Source organism: Rattus norvegicus, chromosome X (genome assembly GCF_021556685.1).
Source record: "Rattus norvegicus strain SHRSP/BbbUtx chromosome X, alternate assembly SHRSP_T2T, whole genome shotgun sequence".
In the NCBI taxonomy this organism is placed as follows: Eukaryota; Metazoa; Chordata; class Mammalia; order Rodentia; family Muridae; genus Rattus; species Rattus norvegicus.
Genome location: NC_141554.1, coordinates 129243823 through 129260025, shown reverse-complemented (window position 1 = coordinate 129260025; position 16203 = coordinate 129243823). Strand labels below are relative to the sequence as shown.

General features: G+C 42.1%; 1 pseudogene; it reads right to left on the bottom strand.

Moving 5' to 3' along the window:
* Positions 1 to 14597: 14597 nt before the first annotated feature.
* On the bottom strand, positions 14598 to 15233 carry Eif3k-ps2 (eukaryotic translation initiation factor 3, subunit K, pseudogene 2; annotated as a pseudogene).
* Positions 15234 to 16203: the final 970 nt, after the last annotated feature.

The following is a 16203-nucleotide window of genomic DNA, read 5'->3' as shown; positions in this document are numbered from 1 at the left end:
TTTATGGGTGTTCCCCTCCCCACCCTCCCCCCATTGCCGCCCTCCCCCCAACAGTCTAGTTCACTGGGGATTCAGTCTTAGCAGGACCCAGGGCTTCCCCTTCCACTGGTGCTCTTACTAGGATATTCATTGCTACCTATGAGGTCAGAGTCCAGGGTCAGTCCATGTATAGTCTTTGGGTAGTGGCTTAGTCCCTGGAAGCTCTGGTTGCTTGGCATTGTTGTACATATGGGGTCTCGAGCCCCTTCAAGCTCTTCCAGTTCTTTCTCTGATTCCTTCAATGGGGGTCCTATTCTCAATTCAGTGGTTTGTTCTGGCATTCGCCTCTGTGTTTGCTGTATTCTGGCTGTGTCTCTCAGGAGAGATCTACATCCGGCTCCTGTCGGCCTGCACTTCTTTGCTTCATCCATCTTGTCTAATTGGATGGCTGTATATGCATGGGCCACATGTGGGGCAGGCTCTGAATGGGTGTTCCTTCTGTGTCTGTTTTATTCTTTGCCTCTCTATTCCCTGCCAAGGGTATTCTTGTTCCCCTTTTAAAGAAGGAGTGAAGCATCCACATTCTGGTCATCCTTCTTGAGTTTCATGTGTTCTGTGATTGCCAACAGTCTTAAAAAGATCTTCTGTGCAAACGAGTCTCTGATGATACCTCAACACCATGGTTGTAAAAACAAGCCTTGAACAAGCACAACACCAATACACGTGTTAACATGGAAGAGGGAAATCTCATAAGCCCTTAGTTCCAGGCACAGAACTATGGGCAACCAAGAAAAACCAAGAACATGAGAAATAATCTTCCTTAGGGATGAGGCTCCCCGATTGGCTATCAGTACTCACTCAATCAGTTATCAGCTCCTACTGGTCAGCCCTGAAGTCATATGCACACAAGTAACACTAAATGGACCCAGCATGCTGTAGTTATATATTTATGCATTTATATTTCTGTAACAAAAACAATGAGAAAAGACAGAGCTCATGAATTCAAGAGGAAGCGAAGGGAGATATGGGAAGGATTAGAGGGAGAAAAGGGAAGGGGGTAATAAAAGTATATTTTAATTTAACACATCTTACTTTATAGTTGTGAGCTTGTGAAACTCAATGTTTTTGTTTGTCATATAATAATGTGAGGAGGTTGATGGGATACTGTTTAAGGGTAATCACCTAGGAAATTTGGTGAGTGGAACAGAGGGTAAGAAAAAATTTTTCCTGCCTGAGAGTGCTGAGGTTCAGTAATAGAAGGTAAAGGATGAGGAGAGAGAAGAATGAGAGATTCCTCCCCCATACCCTTTCTCTACTCCCCAGACCCTCAAGGATACCACGCTGCTCTGGGACACCCAGTTGTAACAGGGTTGAGCACATCCTCTCCCACTGAGGCCCAGGCAGGCAGTCCAGTTAGGGGAAGGAGATCCAATGGCAGGCATCAGAGTCAGAGACAGTCTTCACTCCAATTTTTAGGGGACCCACATGAAGACCAAGCTGCACATCTGCTACAAATTATGAAGACGGGGAGGAGAGGAAGCCTGCAATCAGGATGTAAAGCGAATGAATAAATAAATGAAAAAAAAAAAAACCCAAACCAACAGAAGGAATTAAAAAACAAAAAACCTAATCAAAACAAAACAACAACAAAAAGAGAGATTCAGAAAACAACCAAGACAGACCTTAGACCTTGTGCAGAAGAGCAGCCTAAGTAGATAGGACCTGGACTCTGAGGAGCTCATTGGTGCAGTAAATGGTCTCTTCCAGACCAGTATTTGGTCAAGCTGCAGTGACCGGACACCATCTTGTGTGAGTACTGTCCGCTCATATGGCTTTGGGAGTCAAAGGTCTTTGAATTTTTCCATAGCAAGGGTCATTAGAGGATCCAGTCAGTACCTTTGATGGTCTAGAAAAGTAGTTTAGCTACAAGGTGAGGGATTTGAATCAGAGCGAGCCTCTAAGAGCTCCATGTAGTACGAATGAGGTAAGTAGGTGCTCTGGAGTACAAGATAGAAACCACTTCCTGTTCAGATCCACACCACCCCCACCACCACCACTTCACCGAGCATGAGCTTCGGGAGTGGGAGGAGCAGTTGCCTGTGATTTTGTGTGGGATCCAAATTGCAGAATACCTGAGACTGAGGAAAAGTGTGCACACTGCACCAACGCCTGCCCTGCAACCTGTATTGCTTCAGTTCTACGGTGTTTGCCTATCTCCTGAACTCTTGATGCCACCAATTTTCAGATCAGACAGCAGCAATCTTGCTTTCCACCCCACCCTGTTGTGAGGAGAGTGGCCAAGTTTCCCTTCAATCAGCCCTGCCCACAGCTATGCCCTCTGGTTGCTAGGCAAGCTGCCAAAATGGGAGAGCAGGCTAAACAACACCTGTGAGGGACTTTTCTAACTTATGTAATTTAAAGTGGGAAGACCCTCCCTAAATCTGGATCTTTCGAGGTGGAAAGATCCACATTTAATTGGGGCCACGCCTTCTAGCGACATCTGAGGAGACCTTTGCTCTTTGCCTGATTGCCCTCAATCTTGTTGGCAAGCTCATTTCTTCACTGGTATTAATAAATAGAGACAGAATGTGAAAGACATACCACCAGTTATACATCAGATACATGGTTAGTATCTAGAATATATAAAATTTCTACAAAACTAAGCACAAAAATCAGAGTATTCAAATAATAGATAAATGATCTGAAAAGATTGTTCTCAAATACAGGAATACAAGTGACCATTTAACCCTTGAAAAAGTGTTTAACATCCTTAGCCATCATAGAGGTGCAATTTAAAATTACACTGAAATTCCACGCCATCCCAATCAGGATGGATCATACATATCAAGAAAATAAAGGATGAATGTGGATGAAGTTGAGGGGAAAGAGGAACCCTAACTGTTACTGATGGGCATACAATGTAATGTACTGATTTCCATAACATTTTCTGGAAAATGAAAGGATAGAGTAGAACAAGCCAGACTCAGAGAAACACATTACATATTTTAAATTCATAATGTGTGGTGTGAGGGCATGCGTGCGTGCGTGTGCTTATCGAAGTAGATCAAACAAGAAGTGGGACCATGGGACAGGGGACTAGACCTTGAGCAGGGTGAAAGTGAGTAATGGAATTCAGGTGTGGTGGAAGCGGAGGCGTACTCTGCTGGTTAATTTTAAATGTCAACTTGACACGACCTAGAATCACCTGGGAAGAGAGATTTAATGAGGGATTGTCTACATCAGGTTGGCCTGTGGGATGGCTGTGGGAGGTTGTCTTGATTGTCTTAACTGATGTGGGAAGACCTACCTTCCGTGTGAGTGGCACCTCCTGTCAGTGGCCCAGATGAACGGCTGTGGAAAAAAGAAAATTTATTGCTTGTTTTCTGGCTTGGGTTTGCTGTGTCTCCTGAGTTCCTCTACTCTGTGGCTGCCACTGTAGATCCTTCAATAATATCAGAACCAGCTTCCTCAGGCTTCTGACACGGACTAAGGAGTAGTGGTTCTCAACCTTCCTAATGCTGTGACCTTTTAAAACAGCCCCTCATGTTGTAATGACTTCCCTCACCAAAAAAATTATGGGCATTGCCACTTCATAACTAATTGTTACTGTTATGAATTATAATGTCAATATCTGTATTTTCCTATGGTCTTAGGTGACCCCTGTGAAAGAGTTACTTGACCCCCCCAAAAAGGGAACTGAGACTCACAAGTTTAGAACCACTGCTCCACAGGAAGAAGCTTCCAGGCCAGGACTCTGCCACATTGGAACTATGGAGACACACAGCCTTGTGGATCCAGCAACTACCACATTCTTACCTCTCTGGTGTGACATCAGCTACTTAGACCATACTATTTAAGCCAGACTAATAAATCCTCTTTGAATATATATTCCTTATGTCAGGTCTGTTCTTCCAGAGAACCCTAAGTATTATTTGGTGAGAAGACAGAGACAAGCAGAAGGGCAGGAGAGATGGGGGCAGAACACTGGGCAAGGGAAACAAATAAGACAAAACTCTGCCTTTTTCACGCCTTGCCTCTGTTTCACTTGGGAAGACTTCAGAACAAGCACCACAGCAATGGAGGAGTCTTTAGATTTCTGAATGGAAACCTTTTCTGGAAGTGAAATATGCCATGTGGTCTGTGCGCAAAGGGTGCATAAGCAGTAACATCTAGGAAGTAGAAAGAGTGCAAATCTGGTCTCTACCCCATATGCACTTGGCTTCCAGAAATCTGAGTTATGGCAACTTACACAGATGACCGTGAACCCTACCCTGAGTTGTGACCTATTTCTTTGGGGGAAAGGAAATGGGAGAAGTCCACATGAACTGAGAAAATTTCTCATCATCGGTGGAGAATCATCCTCCATGTTGTTCAGATTTCACATATTGTCTTCAGAGATGAGTGAAAATCCCGAAACAGACCTTAGAGTCTACCAAAGTAGAGAGAAGTCCAGGTTGCAATAGACAAGCACAGAGCTGGGGTAATTCCCATACTACCTGCAAGAATGATGGGTGCTATCTTTCCAGGAGCAGAGACTAGAATAACTTTCCAGCCTGGCAATAAGGTCAGGTGCAGGCTACAGAAAGAGAAACAGGAGAAACTCCAGTGAAGGAGAACTTTTTTTTTTGATGCAACAGCAAGAGGACCTTTATTGTTTCAACACATTAGGGTCTCCCCTCACACACACACTTCTGGAGGGAGACAACCCTGAGCAGATCTTAACTGGGGATTATATACTTCAAATAATCTAGGAAGAATTCAAACAATTGAAGCAGAATCTAGGCAGAGTACTATGCACTACTGATGAAGCAAGGCAATCTTGAAACTGACTCAGTGTACCGTTTGGGACAATTCAAGGGGGTATTGGTTGGGAGTCACAAGTGGCTTTGTTAAACAGTTTGGCTTACAGCAGTTACGAATACAAAACTAATTTTTTTTTCCTGGAAGGGAGTGGTTCTTCTGCTTGGAAGTTTGTGGTGGAATTTCCCCACTGGTCTTAGATTGATCCCAACTCTGGCTCTTTCATTTCCTCCTTTTCCTTTAGCATACCTTCAATCTTGAATTTCATATTCTTGACTCTCCACTTCCAAAGTATATATTTTTGCCTTAGAGTCATAAACTGAACTATATTTATTCGTTCCCTTATAAAAGCTGCCAAGCAGTATAAAATACAGTGACCAACAGTCAGAAGTAGAAATAAAATTATCAGGGGTCAAGCAAAGTGGAAATCAAGGTGGTAGACCAGGGGGAGCTATTAAACCAGGACTCAAACAATCCATGTTCTTGTTTTCTTTCTCTTTTTTTCATAGCAAGTCCTTTTCTAATTTTGGTCATTGAATCTTTCACTACTCCTGTGTGATATATGTAAAAACAGCATTATTCCTTGAGTGCTGAACAGAGACTCCTGGGTAGAAGAAAAAGAGGTCTGGGCCATGTCAGTTCTGTAAGACCACCTCAGAGAGAGGTCAATGGCTCTTGTACCTGGCAGATGGAATTCTCAATTCTTTTCAATATCTGCATCTATATCTCTTCTGAGTTTTTGATATCTCTGCAGGAGACCTTTTTTAAAGTTCACTAGATCTTACAAATACTGTAGAAAGGATTACTTTGGGAGATGCAGGGTGAATCTGGTCAAAGTGATGCTAACAATTTGCACACTTGCTTGCTTCTGGCTACTTCCCATGTTGGAAAGAATTGATTCCAGTTGATTCCAGTAGGCATTTTTCTACTGCCATCTATCATAGCCAGGGGATAGCTTCTGTGATGGTTTGTATATGCTTGGCCCAGGGAGTCACACTATTAGAAGGCATGGCCTTGTTGGAGTAGGTGTGTCACTGTGGGTGTGGGCTTTAATACCCTAGTGCTAAGGGCTAGCTGTCTGGAAACTGATCTTCTAGCAGCCTTCAGATGAAGATGTAGAACTCGCAGATCCTCCTGCACCATGCCTGCCTGGATGCTGCCATGCTCTTGCCTTGATGATAACGTGCTGAACCTCTGAACCTGTAAGCCAACCACAATTAAATGTTGTCCTTTATAAGACTTGCCTTGATGGTGTCTTGTCACAGTAGTAAAACCCTAAGACAGCTTCCATAGATGTCCAGAGGAATAAGAGAGAAAGTGAAGAAAGCTAGGAAGAGATTACCTAAGGTTTTGGAGAAGAACAGATTTGCCAGGGAGGCAGATAGCATGAGGAGTTCAAGCGAAAAGTAGATGAAAACCTGGAAAAAAGGAGTGAGGTCTCCTAGAAAGTGGTTAGCCACAGGAAATTTGGTTTTACTCCACTATCTTTTTTAATAGTAATCTTGCCCCATAAGGATGTTATACCCAAATTTTTCTCTATTGTATTTATGTGTGGGAGAGAGAGAGCGCGGGGGGGGGGGGGAGGGAGAGGGAGGAAGGGAGAGAGGGAGAGAGGGAGAGGGAGAAGCACGAATAGCAATTCTTTATTTTGAACTTATTTTCCCCTCTGTGTAGGACCTGCCCCTCAGCCATAATTGGCTAATACCATAAGCTATAGGGCTGCCATTCAGGAGAACTCCCATAATCGAAATTACACAAGAAGGGACAGAAACTGCTTAGAAAAGCAGCCAATAGTTTAAGAGTCAATAGCAGTGCTTTAAATAATAAAGATTTTTCTCAGGTTCAATAAAGGCAGAGAAATATAAGTTGTATTGATATATTGTATCTCTTTGATCTCTTTTTGTTGTCTAATTGCTCTGGCTAGGACTTCAAGAACTATATTGAATAAGTAGGGAGAGAGTGGGCAGTTATGTCTAGTTCCTGATTTTAGTGGGATTACTTCTAGTTTCTCTTCATTTAGTTTGATGTTGGCTACTGGTTTGCCATATATGGCTTTTACTATATTTAGGTATGGGCCTTGAATTGCTGATCTTTCCAAGACTTTTATCATGAAGGGGTGTTGAATTTTGTCAAATGCTTTCTCAGCATCTAATGAAATGATCATGTGGTTTTGTTCTTTCAGTTTGTTTATATTATGGATCACGTTGATGGTTTTCTGTATATTAAACCATCCCTGCATGCCTGGGATGAAGCCTACTTGATCATGGCGGATGATTGTTTTGATGTGCTCTTGGATTCGGTTTGCCAGAATTTTGTTGAGTATTTTTGCGTCGATATTCATAAGGGAAATTGGTCTGAAGTTCTCTTTCTTTGTTGGGACTTTGTGTGGTTTAGGTATAAGAGTAATTGTGGCTTCGTAGAAGGAATTCGGTAGTGCTCCATCTGTTTCAATTTTGTGGAATAGTTTGGATAATATTAGTATGAGGTCTTCTATGAAGGTCTGATAGAATTCTGCACTAAACCCGTCTGGACCTGGGCTCTTTTTGGTTGGGAGACCTTTAATGACTGCTTCTATTTCCTTAGGAGTTATGGGGTTGTTTAACTGGTTTATCTGTTCCTGATTTAACTTCGGTACCTGGTATCTGTCTAGGAAATTGTCCATTTCCTGCAGATTTTCAAGTTTTGTTGAATAAAGGCTTTTATAGTAAGATCTGATGATTTTTTGAATTTCCTCGGAATCTGTAGTTATGTCTCCATTTTCATTTCTGATTTTGTTAATTTGGATACACTCTCTGTGTCCTCTCGTTAGTCTGGCTAAGGGTTTATCTATCTTGTTGATTTTCTCAAAGAACCAACTTTTGGTTCTGTTGATTCTTTCTATGGTCCATTTTGTTTCTACTTGGTTGATTTCAGCTCTGAGTTTGATTATTTCCTGCCTTCTACTCCTCCTGGGTGTATTTGCTTCTTTTTGTTCTAGAGCTTTGAGGTGTGCTGTCAAGCTGCTGACATATGCTCTTTCCTGTTTCTTTCTGCAGGCACTCAGCGCTATGAGTTTTCCTCTTAGCACAGCTTTCATTGTGTCCCATAAGTTTGGGTATGTTGTACCTTCATTTTTCATTAAATTCTAAGAAGTCTTTAATTTCTTTCTTTATTTCTTCCTTGACCAGGTTATCATTGAATGGAGCATTGTTCAACTTCCATGTATGTGTGGGTGTTCTTCCCTTATTGTTATTGAAGACCAGCTTTAGGCCGTGGTGGTCTGATAGCACGCATGGGATTATTTCTATCTTTCTGTACCTGTTGAGGCCCGTTTTTTGACCAACTATATGGTCAATTTTGGAGAAAGTACCATGAGGAGCTGAGAAGAAGGTATATCCTTTTGCTTTAGGATAGAATGTTCTATAAATATCTGTTAAGTCCATTTGGCTCATGACTTCTCTTAGTCTGTCTACGTCTCTGTTTAATTTTTGTTTCCATGATCTGTCCATTGATGAGAGTGGGGTGTTGAAGTCTCCTACTATTATTGTGTGAGGTGCAATGTGTGTTTTGAGCTTTAGTAAGGTTTCTTTACGTATGTAGGTGCCCTTGTATTTGGGGCATAGATATTTAGGACTGAGAGTTCATCTTGGTGGATTTTTCCTTTGATGAATATGAAGTGTCCTTCTTTATCTTTTTTTGATGGATTTTAGTTGAAAATTGATTTTATTTGATATTAGAATGGCTACTCCAGCTTGCTTCTTCTGACCATTTGCTTGGAAAGTTGTTTTCCAGCCTTTCACTCTGAGGTAGTGTCTGTCTTTGTCTCTGAGGTGTGTTTCCTGTAGGCAGCAGAATACAGGGTCCTCGTTGCGTATCCAGTTTGTTAATCTATGTCTTTTTATTGGGGAGTTGAGGCCATTGATGTTGAGAGATATTAAGGAATAGTTATTATTGCTTCCTGTTATATTCATATTTGGATGTGAGGTTATGTTTGTGTGCTTTTCTTCTCTTTGTTTTGTTGCCAAGACGATTAGTTTCTTGCTTCTTCTAGGGTATAGCTTGCCTCCTTATGTTGGGCTTTACCATTTATTATCCTTTGTAGTGCTGGATTTGTAGAAAGATATTGTGTAAATTTGGTTTTGTCATGGAATATCTTGGTTTCCCCATCTATGTTAATTGAGAGTTTTGCAGGATACAGTATCCTGGGCTGGCATTTGTGTTCTCTGTATGACATCTGTCCAGGATCTTCTGGCTTTCATAGTTTCTGGCGAAAAGTCTGGTGTAATTCTGATATGTCTGCCTTTATATGTTACTTGACCTTTTTCCCTTACTGCTTTTAATATTCTTTCTTTATTTTGTGCGTTTGGTGTTTTGACTATTATGTGACGGGAGGTGTTTCTTTTCTGGTCCAATCTATTTGGAGTTCTGTAGGCTTCTTGTATGCCTATGGGTATCTCTTTTTTTAGGTTAGGGAAGTTTTCTTCTATGATTTTGTTGAAGATATTTACTGGTCCTTTGAGCTGGGAGTCTTCACTCTCTTCTATACCTATTATCCTTAGGTTTGATCTTCTCATTGAGTCCTGGATTTCCTGTATGTTTTGGACCAGTAGCTTTTTCCGCTTTACATTATCTTTGACAGTTGAGTCAATGATTTCTATGGAATCTTCTGCTCCTGAGATTCTCTCTTCCATCTCTTGTATTCTGTTGGTGAAGCTCGTATCTACAGCTCCTTATCTCTTCTTTTGGTTTTCTATGTCCAGGGTTGTTTCCATGTGTTCTTTCTTGATTGCTTCTATTTCCATTTTAATTCCTTCAACTGTTTGATTATGTTTTCCTGGAATTCTTTCAGGGATTTTTGTGACTCCTCTCTATGGGCTTCTACTTGTTTATTTATGATTTCCTGGAATTCTTTCAGGGATTTTTGTGCTTCCCCTCTGTAGGCTTTTACTTGTTCTCTAAGGGAGTTCTTCACATCTTTCTTGAAGGCCTCCAGCATCATGATCAAATATGATTTTGAAACTAGATCTTGCTTTTCTGGTGTGTTTGGATATTCCATGTTTGTTTTGGTGGGAGAATTGGGCTCCGATGATGCCATGTAGTCTTGGTTTCTGTTGCTTGGGTTCCTGCGCTTGCCTCTCGCCATCAGATTATCTCTAGTGTTACTTTGTTCTGCTATTTCTGACAGTGGCTAGACTGTCCTATAAGCCTGTGTGTCAGGAGTGCAGTAGACCTGTTTTCATGTTTTCTTTCAGCCCGTTATGGGGACAGAGTGTTCTGCTTTCAGGCGTGTAGTTTTTCCTATCTACAGGTCTTCAGCTGTTCCTGTGGGGCTTTGTCTGGTGTTCACCAGACAGGTCACTTGCAGCAGAAAAGTTGGTCTTACCTGTGGTCCCGAGGCTCAAGTTTGCTCGTGGGGTGCTGCCTACGAGCTCTCCTCGGCAGCAGCAACCAGGAAGATCTGCGCAGCCCTTTCCGGGAGCCTCCGTGCACCAGGGTTCCAGATGGCGTTTGGTGTTTTCCTCTGGTGTCAGAGATGTGTGCAGAGTGCAGTCTCTTCTGGTTCTGATAGGTCTGCTTTTATATGTTACTTGACCTTTTCCCCTTACTACTTTTAATATTCTTTCTTTGTTTTGTGCATTTGGTGTTTTGACTATTATGTGATGGGAGGAATTTCTTTTCTGGTCCAATCTATGTGTAGTTCTTTAGGCTTCTTGTATGTTTATGGGCATCTCTTTCTTTAGGTTAGGGAAATTTTCTTCTATAATTTTGTTGAAGAAATTTACTGGAACTTTAAGCTGGATATCTTTGTTCTATATCTATTATCCTTAGATTTGATCTTATTATTTCGTGGATTTCCTGTATGTTTTGGGCTAGGGGCTTTTTGTGTTTTATATTATCTTTAACAGTTGTGTCAATGTTTTCTATGGTATCTTCCGCCCCTGAGATTCTCTCTTCTATCTCTTGTATTCTTTTGGTAATACTTGGCATATATGACTCCTGATCTCTTTCCTAGGTTTTCTATCTCCAGGGTTGTCTCCCTTTGCGATTTCTTTATTGTTACTATTTCCATATTTAGAACCTGGATGGTTTTGTTCAATTCCTTTACCTCTTTTTTTTTGCTTTCCTTATAAGTCTCTAAAGGATTTCTGTGTTTTCTCTTTAAGGGCTTCTACCTGTTTACCTGTGTTGTCCTATATTTCTTTAAGGGAGTTATTTATGTCCTTCTCAAAGTCTTCTATCATCACCATGAGATGTGATTTTTTTTTTTGGTTCTTTTTTTCGGAGCTGGGGACCGAACCCAGGGCCTTGCGCTTCCTAGGTAAGCACTCTAACCACTGAGCTAAATCCCCAGCCCCGAGATGTGATTTTAAATCCAAATCTTGTTGTGTGTGTGTTTGGATAGCTAGTATTTGCTTTGGTGGGAGAATTGGGCTCTGATGATGCCAAGTAGTCTTGGTTTCTGTTGCTCAGGTTCCTGTGCTTGCCTCTTGCCATCAGGTTGTTTCTCGTGTTAGCTGGTCTTGCTGCCTCTAACTGTGGCTTGACACTCCTTAAGCCTGTATGTCAGCACTCCTAGGAGATCAGCTTTTTTCAGGGGGATTTGAGTACTAGGAGCTGTGGCACAGGGTCAGCTCCTGGCAGAGACAAAAACTGGAAAAATCCTGCCCCAGACTGCTCCTCTGTTCCTGTGTCCTGAAGACTCTGGTTGGGTCCCTCTGAGCAGAAGTGGCGGTGTGCCCTGTGCTCTCAGGTGTCAGCAGTCCTGTGAGACCAGCTCTCTCTAGGCGAGATCTGAGAAGAGAGAGTAGTCACACAGAGTCAGCTTCAGGTGCAGAGCGAAAACGGAAGTCACGGATCAATATTTTTAAAATGTTATTTCACTAGGTTACTTGGGCCTTCCAAATACTGACATATTTTCATGATATAGAATACATATCATACTTGTTACTAGATTTTATCAGAAAGATTCCTATCTTATGAAATCTATAATTGTAATAGGAGTAATTATGGCAGATACAAGTTTTCCAAAATTCAAAATTTAGCTTGGATGCTTGAAAAAAGAATTGCTAACCCCATTAACTTACCTTCTCTGAAGTGACAGGCTTATTTTGTTAATTTTAGAGAAATGTATGCTTAAACTCCAAAAATGAATAACCCAAATTTGTTAGTGATTCCATGTAAGCCCAATGTCTACCTTAGCCTCCTGTCTGCAGATTAGGATGTGAGCTTTCAACTACTGCTCCAGCTCCATGCCTGCCTGCCTGCTACCACACTCCTTGCCACAGTGGTCCTCGATTCAAGCTCAAACTTTAAATAAGCCCCCAGCTACATGCTTTCTTTTATAAGCTGTCTCTTCATGGCAATAGAAAAGTAACTCAGACACATGGCATCTCCAAGCCATATTCTTCCTACCTCAGCCTTCTGAGTGAGGGAATTACAGATGTGTGCTTCCATGCCTGGCATGGCATCTAAGGCGGTGTTTCATGAAAAGCCTGGTTTTTAATGCACAAATGTTTGTCTCTGAGATAATTGTAGCTTGGAGGAAGTAGAAGCGCTTCTCATTTTGTCTTGTGACAGACAAACCACCCCCACCTTGATTCTCAAGGGTCAATATTTATAGTACAAATCATTTCTCTGCTTCATGTAATCTATTCATAAAGACAAATTAGAATCTGGATAACTGGCGTTCGTGCTAAAAGTCCACACTGTGGACAGGACCCTGGTTACAACAGCATTGGCTCCTATTTTATCAATCTGTGCTGAGGGCCCAGTGGTCTCATCTCACCCAGGGTAAATTTCCTCAGGGTGCTGTTACAAATCTATACAAGGTTAATGATTTTAAACCACACACATCATTGACATATTGTTCTTCAGGTCAGAAGTCTGAAATCCATTTCACAGCACTTAAAGGAAGGCGTCAGAAGGGCCAATCTCCTTCCAGAGGTGTTAGGAGATATTCTGTTGCTTTACCCTTGGGGGCTTCTGTAGTTGTATTTGGCGTATAGTTCCTTTCTCCGTCCCTGGAAGCACAGCGTCTTCCTTTTACCACAGCAGCCTCCCTGCCTTTCTCTGCTTTGCCAGGACTGTTTGTCCTGAAGATGAACAATGATTTTAGATGTCCAGATTTCTGACTATACATTCAACCACCCAGGAGGTATGAAAATGCGTGTGCTCTGTGTGGTGGCCATATACCTTGAAGCACTTCACTAGATGTAGAGACAGGAGGATTTCCATGAGTTCCAGGCCAGCCCAGTCTTGTGTAACAGTTTTCTCTTAGATTGTATAACAGGGCCCCAGACCTTAGTAGGTCACCAGACCTTAACACAATGGACTCCATAGTGGAAGTACCATCCAAGCTGCAAAACTCAGCATGTAGACAGCAGCACATGCCAAAATGAAAGAAAAGACTTAACCCATCAAAGTTCATAATTCTGACAAAGTCTCTGATGTGCTAATCTTGTTGTTTGGCTTTTGTAGTTCTGCTTTTGGCTAACTGTTCTTGTTAATGGAAGTATGTCAACACAGGACATTGTGTGTGTGTGTGTGTGTGTGTGTGTGTGTGTGTGTGTGTGTGTGCGTGTGTGTGTGTATGTGCGCGCGCGTGTGCGCTTAAATGCTCTCCCTAAGAAAGGTTTGAGGGTACAGTGAAATCCTGAACCCAGTGTAGTTGCTGGCCAGCTAATAAAGACTTTCTATTGGCTTAACCCGTGTCCCAGAAGTCTTCTCTGATGAAATTGAAACATTTTGTCCTGCAGGAAATTTTTTAAAGCAGGGAGGTAAACAATTCAAAATATCTTCAGGAAGTCTCTGAAGCTGACTAGACTTACTAGGCTCCTCCTGCCAGAGTAAGCAGTAAAAGCTGAGAGTCCCTCTTAGAAGAGCTACAAAGATGACTCGGATAAGCCAGACTTCATGAAGACTCTGAGACCACTAGCTGCCCAGAAGTACAAACCAGTTGAGCTGCTCAGAAGAGGTTTGGACTTACTGAGTCACTTGGAAAGGATGTGCTCCAACCTGTTGTGAGCTGTCACCCATGCTTAGGTGTGCTTTAGTTTGAGTCATTTCTGTTTCTGTAGGTAACCTCTCACCCACACTCCTGTAAGTAACCCCAGGAAAAACTGATTGGTTCACCACGTTGGACGTAGGTGGTATCTGTACTTTGTTCTGTTGTGGGCTCCCTATTTGGGGTGAATAGATGTATGTGTTTTTTCACTGCAAAAAACATTTTTGTCACACAACAGTATACATAATGAATTCCATGTTAGTCAAGGCTAAAGGCTATCCCTGAACAAACAAAAATTGTGTGTGTGTGTGTGTGTGTTTGTGTGTGTGTGTGTGTGTGTGTGTGTATGGTTGTGTGTGCCTGTGTGCACAGATTGGAGAGGTCCACATTAACTGTTTGACTGTTTACCTCTCTTGCCCTCCACCACAGTTTTTCAGACAGGGTTTCTCACTGAACTGGAAGCTCATCAAATTGGCTCTGGCTGGCCAATAAGCTGCAGGGATTTACCTCTGTCTGTCTGGAGATATAAACACAAGTACATGTGGGTGAGCAAGCTTTCTAATTAAGATATCTCTTTGGTGGAGCACTGCAATCCTTCCAAGCAAGTCTGAAATGTGAGCCAGGGAAAGAGAAAAACACGAATGCTTAGTTAACTTTTTTTTTGCTCATCCCTGGACCCCAGCAAATTGGTTGGTGCTACTCAAGTTCGGGGTATGTTTTCCATGTTTAGTTAAAACTTCCTGAAAAAACTAGTGTGTGTGTGTGTGTGTGTGTGTGTGTGTGTGTGTGTGTGTGTGTGTGTGTAGTAAACAAATCTTTATTGATGCACATACAATTACTGGGAGGAGGCCACGATGCTGGACGAACTGTCAAAGTCAATCTTCTCCACGATGTTCTTGGGCTTAATGCTCTCCTCCTGGCTGCAGATGAAGATCTGCCCAGACTCGTCAGCGCTCCAACCCTACTTGCTCACCCACACCTTCAGCTGGTTGTCACTCAGGTCTCTGAGCACCTCAGCCAGCAGCCAGAGATTGATGTGCTGGCACGTGATACCCACCACGTGGCAGATAAAGTTTCGGACAATCTTCAAAGCCTTATGCCTTCCAGGAGGTCCATGATCTCATCTAGGGCTTGCCAGAATGTTTGAAAGTGGCAGGTCTCCAGCAGGTCCCCAAAGTAACATATCTGTTGGATGGGCCGCTCTTCTTGATGTTGCCTGGTGGATCATACATTTGCACAGTGTGGGGCAGGTTGGTGAAGAGTTTCAGCAGAATCTAGGTAGTGACTGTGGTCTGGAAGAAGGCGGGGTTGAACAGTTTCAGGACGGCCAGGTTGGTCTCCAGATCATAGGCATTCTCCTGGCTTGTGTCTCCACATACCGCTCCAGGGTAGCCAAGTTCTCAGGATTGTACCTGTCGATACCCTTGAGCAACTTGCCCATGTTTCTTCTCATCTGTTCAAACATCACCATGATCACTGTTGCCTTCTGTAGTCCCAGCTGGAGCTGAACACCACATAAGGTGCTTAGTATTCGAGCCTGAAAAAACTTTTATAGTGATTCTATTTTTTTCTTTTGAGACAAGGTCTTACTATGTAGCCTTGGTTGTCCTGGAACTTACTACATAGATGAGACTGACCTCAAACTCGCAGAGATCCTCCTGACTCTGTCTTGACTGGTGATTCTTAATCTAGTCAAGCTGTTGTTGAAGATTTATTTGATAATTGTACAGTCCTTTTCAATTTTAACATATTTATTTACTTTCCTGTTCTATTGCCTTGTCTACAACCTTCAATATAATAATGAATGATGTGGCAAGATGATGTTCTTGTCAAATTTGTATTTGCCTTCTTCCTAACAATGGAAATACCTCTAAAAATTTCCCAATACTTTTAAGTACAGATGGTTTGGGAATTCCTTTTCATTTTAAAGTCCACTTCTATTCCTGATTCCAGTTCTTCACATTTGAATTCTATTTAGTTCTAATAGACTTTTTCAAAATATCTTGGGCCTGTGAAAATCTTGCTAGAGAAAAAGGGGAGGAGCTGGAGAGATGGTTCTATAGTTAAAACCATGAGTTCTTTTCCCAGCACACACAGGATTTCAGTCCCAGAGTGTCTGATGCACTCTTCTGATCTCCAAATGCACCAGACATGCTCATGGTATACATAATACATACAGGCAAAAATACTCATATGTATAACATTTAAAAATAAATAAAAAATTTAAAGTCTACCATGTTCTATATTTTAGGACTTACTTTTTTTTTTTATTAACTTGAGTATTTCTTATATACATTTCGAGTGTTATTCCCTTTCCCGGTTTCCGGGCAAACATCCCCCTCCCCCCTCCCCTTCCTTATGGGTGTTCCCCTCCCAACCCTCCCCCCATTGCCACCCTCCCCCCATAGACTAGTTCACTGGGGGTTCAGTCTTAGCAGGAC